The following is a 6,589-nucleotide window of genomic DNA, read 5'->3' as shown; positions in this document are numbered from 1 at the left end:
GGTTTTGGTGTTTTGTTTTTTGCTATTGTTTTTCTGGGCCTGCCCCTTTGTGGGCATTTAATAAATAATGTTGACTGAATAAATAAGTGTCCCATGTCTGGAGTGCAAGTGATTGAATAAACCAGGTTATTATATAAAACTCAAATTTGTCCCTTATTAGAGAAAACTTGCTGAAAAATGTGTGTTCTGTACAGATTGCTTGTACAGAAGGGCTGGAGTTGGGCTGAAGGAACAATTTAGGAGGCCAGTACATAATCCAGGCAAGAGATGACAAAATGCCTGAGCTAAGACAGTGTTTTGAGTGAAGGGAAGGAACCATTAGAAAGTACTGAGAATAGAGAATTGCAGGTGGTGGGTGCTTCGATGTGAGATGTGGTGGGAAAAGTAAAACTGACATTGAATCTCTCATTTCTGGATTGGCTAACTGGGTGAATGATGATAAGTTGTGCTGAGATGGGGTTGTTGGAGAAGGGAGTGATTGTTTAAAGGATAAACACAGGGAGAGATTTGTTGTCAGATGCCTCTGGCTGGACAGATGCTCACCAGGAGGTGAACCACAGCCCTGGGTTGGGAAGAGAAATTTAGGCTGAGGCAAAGACTTGAGAGTCACAGTCCTAGGCTCTAAGAACAGCATGCAGAGTGAGGATGGGAAAGAGCTAAGGGGAACACTATCATTTGGGATAAATGGAGAAAAAGAAGGCCTGCAAAGAGAACTGAGAGCAATCATAAGAGTTGGAGAAAACAAGGGGAAATTTTTCAAAGAGGGAAAAGCTAAAGACTTCAGATGTCATAAAGATATCAAACAGCACAAAGAATGAAGAGTTTCTACCCAACTTGGCTTGTGGAGAATCAGGTGACAACATGGACATTCTCACAGAAAGACTGAAGATCATCAATTTCATTCTGCCTCTCCATAGACTGAGGAGCATCCCATTATGTTAAAAAATAAGCCTTTGCCTATTCCATTTGAGATCCTAGAGTTCTGTACCATGGATGATGGAAAGGACTTCTGTTTACTTAAAATCCAAGACTACCACAATCTCCTTCAGGCCAATTATCCATAATTCCTTCACTTTATTAGCAAACATGGTGTGCTGGAGAGTTTGGCAATTTGGAGGCAGATCTAATTTAACATCTGTTATGGCTAAAGGGTATTCTTGCCTCAGAAATCCCATGGACAGAGGAGCCTGGTGGGCTACAGACCAAGGGGTCACAAGAGATGGACACAACTTGGCAACTAAACCACCACATTGGCTAAAGAGGGACCTTGAACAACACATGGAATTTTCTTTCAATTCAGTTTTCTTCATTGGTAAAATTATGGGGTTGGCCTCAATCAGGCCCCAGGGGATATGCATCAGGGGTAGTGATCTTTTAACTTTAATATTTATGAATTAATGAAATCTATAATAGATATTTATTAAAGATTCGACAAGTATCCAATTTCTATTCCATTGCAATGGTAATTTTGTTGTTGGACTCATTTCAGTTCCTTTATGGACTAGACACATAGAAGCCTAAATAGTACACAGAGTTTTCTAATATGCTTATGACTCAAGCATCAGAGTATATAAAGAAGATGGAACAAAATATAGACTCCATACCTCTGTCATAGGCTGCTGGATGTTATCAAGCTGCAAATGGTTTATTTAGTATTCTGGTTACAAAGAAGCAGGGCTAAACCACTTACATTATTCTTAAGGTTCCTTTTAAATATAATTAACACAAATTAAGACAATATTTGCCAAGGGTCCTGAAAACAAAACACAATGACAAAATGACTAGTCTATTGATTTAATCAGTTCAGTTCAGTTCAGTCGCTCAGTATGTTCCGACTCTTGGCGACCCCATGAATTACAGCATGCCAGGCCTCCCTGTCCATCACCAACTCCCGGAGTTCACTCAAACTCATGTCCATCGAGTTGGTGATGCCATCCAGCCATCTCATTCTCTGTCATCCCCTTCTCCTCCTGCCCCCAATCCCTCCCAGCATCAGAGTCTTTTCCAGTGAGTCAACTCGTCACATGAGGTGGCCAAAGTATTGGAGTTTCAGCTTTAGCATCAGTCCTTCCAAAGAACACCCAGGACTGATCTCCTTTAGAATGGACTGGTTGGATCTCCTTGCAGTCCAAGGCACTCTCAAGAGGCTTCTCCAGCACCACAGTTCAAATGCATCAGTTCTTCGGCGATCAGCTTTCTTCACAGTCTAGCTCTCACATCCATACATGATCATGGGAAAAACCATAGCCTTGACTAGACTGACCTTGGTTGGCAAAGTAATGTCTCTGCTTTTTAATATGCAATCTAGGTTGGTCATAACTTTCCTTCCAAGGAGTAAACGTCTTTTAATTTCATGGCTGTAATCAGCATCTGCAGTGATTTTGGAGCCCAAAAATATAAAGTCTGACACTGTTTCCACTGTTTCCCCATCTATTTCCCATGAAGTGATGGGACCAGATGCCATGATCTTTGTTTTCTGAATGTTGAGCTTCAAGCCAACCTTCTCACTCTCCTCTTTCACTTTCATCAAGAAGCTTTTTAGTTCCTCTTCACTTTCTGCCATAAGGGTGGTATCATCTGCATATCTGAAGTTACTGATATTTCTCCCAGCAATCTTGATTCCAGCTTGTGCTTCTTCCAGCCCAGCGTTCCTCATGATGTACTCTACATAAAAGTTAAATAAGCAGGGTGACAAGATACAACCTTGACGTACTCCTTTTCCTATTTGGAACCAGTCTGTTGTTCCATGTCCAGTTCTGACTGTTGCTTCCTGACCTGCATACAGGTTTCTCAAGAGGCAGGTCAGGTGGTCTGGTATTCCCATCTCCTTGAGAATGTTCCACAGTTTATTGTGATCCACACAGTCAAAGGCTTTGGCATAGTCAATGAAGCAGAAATAGATGTTTTTCTGGAACTCTCTTGCTTTCTCCATGATCCAGTGGATTTTGGCAATTTGATCTCTGGTGCCTGTAACTAAGAAGAATTTTTGCTATTTAAGCTGTATTTTTTAAAAGTTTCACCAACATGACTCAAATACCAGTTAACCTCTCCCTCTCTGTCTCTTAAAGAAATGGAGATAGTGAGGACTGAAGAATCATGGTGGTGCTGAAAATGTGGTCTTTGAAATTCATGTGTTAACTATATTAGATTATTATTCAGCTTGTCTCCTTCCTCTCAACTTCCAAGGAAATTGTGTACTTTCCTGTCTAACACATACAAGGCCTTGATCATGTGTCCTTGATCTTAGACTATTGGGAAAGCCTAGAGACCTTTTCAAGAAAATTGGAGAAACTGAGGAAACATTTCATGCAAGGATGGGCACAATACAGGACAGAAATGATAAGGACCTAACAGAAGCAGAAGAGATTAAGAAGAGGTGGCAAGAATACATAAAAGAACTGTATAAGAAAGGTCTTAATGACCTGGAAAACCATGATGGTGTGGTCACTCACCTAGACCCAGACATCCTGGAGCAGTCAAGTGGGCCTTAGGAAACATTACCACAAACAAAGCTGGTGGAGGTGATGGAATTCCAGCTGAGTTATTTTAAATCCTAAAAGATGATGCTGTGAAAGTGCTGCACTCAATATGCCAGCAAATTTGGAAAACTTAGCAGTGGCCACAGGATTGGAAAATGTCAGTTTCTATTCCAATCCCAAAGAAGAAAAATGCCTAAGAATGTTCAGAGTATTATACAGTTGCATTCACTTCACATGCTAGTAAGGTTATGCTCAAATCCTTCAAGTTAGGTTTCAGCAGTTTGTGAACTTAGAACTTCCGGATGTATAAGCTGGATGTATAAAATGCAGAGGAACCAGAGTTCAAATTGCCAATATCTATTGGAGCATAGAAAAAGCAAGGGAATTCCAGAAAAACATCTACTTCTGCTTCATGGGGTCACAAAGAGTTGGACACGACTGAGCAACTGACACTTTCACTTTTTTCTGCTTCATTGACTATGTGAAAGCCTTTGACTGTGTGAATCACAACAAACTGTGGAAAATTCTTGGAGAGATAAGAATACCTGACCACCTTACCTGTCTCCTGGGAAACTTGTGTGTGTCAAGAAACAACACTGAGAATCAGACATGAAACAACGGACGGGTTCAGAATTGGGAAAGGAATACGACAACGTTGTACACTGTCACCCTGCTTATTTAACTTCTATGCAGAGTACATCATGTGAAATGCCATGTTGGATGAATCACTAGCTGGAATCAAGATTGCAGGGAGAAGCACCAATAATCTCAGTTACGCAGATGACACCATCCTAATGGCAGATCGTGAAGGGGAAATAAAGAGCCTCTTGATGAAAGTGAAAGAGGAGAGTGAATAGACTGGCTTAAAACTCAACATTCAGAAAACCAAAATCATGACATTCAGTCCCATAACTTCATGGCAAATAGAAGGGGTAAAAGTGGAAACAGTGATAGATTTTATTTTCTTGGGCTCCAAAATCACTGTCGACAGTGACTGCAGCATGAAATTTAAAGACACTTACTACTTGGAAGGAAAGTATGGCAAACCTAGACAGTGAATTTAAAAGCAGAGACAACATTTTGCCAGCAAAGGTCTGTATTGAAAAAGCTATGGTTTTTCCAGTAGTCATGTATGGATGTGAGAATTGGACCATAAAGAATGCTGAGTGCCCAAGAATTGATGCTTTCAAATTGTGGTGCTGGAGAAGACTCTTGAGAGTCTCTTGGACTTCAAAATCAGACCAGTCAATCCTAAAGGAAATCAACCCTGAATATTCATTGGAAGGACTGATGCTGAAGCTCCAATACTTTAGCCACCAGGTGCAAAGAGCTGGCTCATCAGAAAGGACCCTGATGCTGGGAAAGATTAAGGCAAAAGGAGAAGTGGGTGGTAGAGGATGAGATGATTAGATAGCATCATTGACTCAATGGACATGAATTTGAGAAAACTCCAGGAGATAGTGAAGCACAGGGAAGCCTGCCATGCTTCATGGAGTCACAGAGTCATTCATGACTCAGTGACTGAACAACAAGAATATGGGTGGAAGTGACAAGGTCAGTGCTGCTTGATGTTCTGACATCAGTGTCGGCTTCTCCTTCTTTGAAATGGCATCTTAAACAAATGGGGACAGTGCATATTTCTGCTAGTGCTTCAGGAAACTTCTTCTCCATTGTTAGAATTTCTCCCTAGTAACTCTCCATTTTCAACCTGAATCTCAAAATGAGCTTCATGCAACAAAATTGCTCTAATGGACCTATGGACTCTGAGTGACCCCAGCTGACTTGTGGACCCTGAAACATAAGAACAAATGGTCATTGTTTGAAATCACTGAAATCTACGTGGGTGTGTTATGGAATATGGTTGTTTCAATGGTTAACTTAGGCAATATCATTTCTCAGAGCATCTTTTCTCATGGATCCAGTGCTCTTTGAGATCTCAGATGTCTATCCAGGGTCTAATTGATTTGGGTCAGGAATCAAGGCAGAGCTGCACTCAAAGTTTAGTTTACAATTTTGTCTAGATCAGAAGTCAATTTTACTTAACAGTTGACCATTTTTAATATAAATCTAATTTTCATTGTAAAATTCTAATTTCAGATTTTAATTCTAAATACCAACTGAAGGCGACTTTATCTCTTAGGATATTTGACAATGTCTGGACACTCTTTGATTACCATGACTCAGAATGGAGCTGCTACAAACCAGGGATGCTGGTAAACACCCTCCTCACAACAAACAATTATCCGGTCCCAAATGTCAATGGTGTCAAGGTGGAGAAACCCTGGCCTAACTACATATTAATATTTCTTTCCCTTAAAACGTGTCAAATTTTATCTTTGGGTAGCACAGCATTAAGACTGATTATCATTCATTAGGAACAAGTAGGAAAAGTTGACCAAGTATACTATATCATTCCAGATAGCCTCCTGAGAAGGTACTTCTAGAAACAATCCTTCTATTGTTTATTAACCCACTGGAAACTGTAAAGCAAAAGTAATTATCTGCTTCATTTTTGAGATTTAAAACTCTTTCACTGGACTTAAACGTCTCAGTCAAGCTTTCCCTTTTCACCAGCGCTTCAGGAAAACTCTTTATCACTCATATTAGAGGCCTTGTGAATTTGTTATCTATTTACTTTCTCATCCACTCAAATAGTTTATGGAGCACCTGCCATGTGCCAGGCACTTTTAGGATTTCTTGTGGCCGAGATATCAGGTTTAATTTTGTGTTTGTTTTGTTTGGATTTGAACTGAGTGTATGGGAGTGCATGAAACTCACCTTCATTTCACAGTACCCCAACAGTGAACAGAATCTTGCTGTTCACCCTGCACCTCTGAACACCCCTTCCTGTGTTATAGGTTTTGAAAAGAGGAAGAGCCTGCCTCTCACTAGAGATGGGAGATAAATCTTCTCACCCTCCCTCAGAGACAATCAGATGTAAACTGTTGGAGGACTTTGTATTAGAATCTAGAAGATACTGGTGATGGCTAGAGGTAGGTGCAAAAGTTTCTGTGGTACTCTGTAAGCACAGGTTCATTTTACAAGCATGTTTCTCAGCATATTTTCTGTTAATATCATATTATTGAAGCAAACATTCCATGTGCTTTGTT

The sequence above is a fragment of the Moschus berezovskii genome, chromosome 15 (assembly GCF_049115385.1).
Source record: "Moschus berezovskii isolate FMDL1 chromosome 15, NW_MosBer_1.0, whole genome shotgun sequence".
NCBI lineage: Eukaryota > Metazoa > Chordata > Mammalia > Artiodactyla > Moschidae > Moschus > Moschus berezovskii.
Note: the sequence above shows the minus strand (reverse complement) of the source record.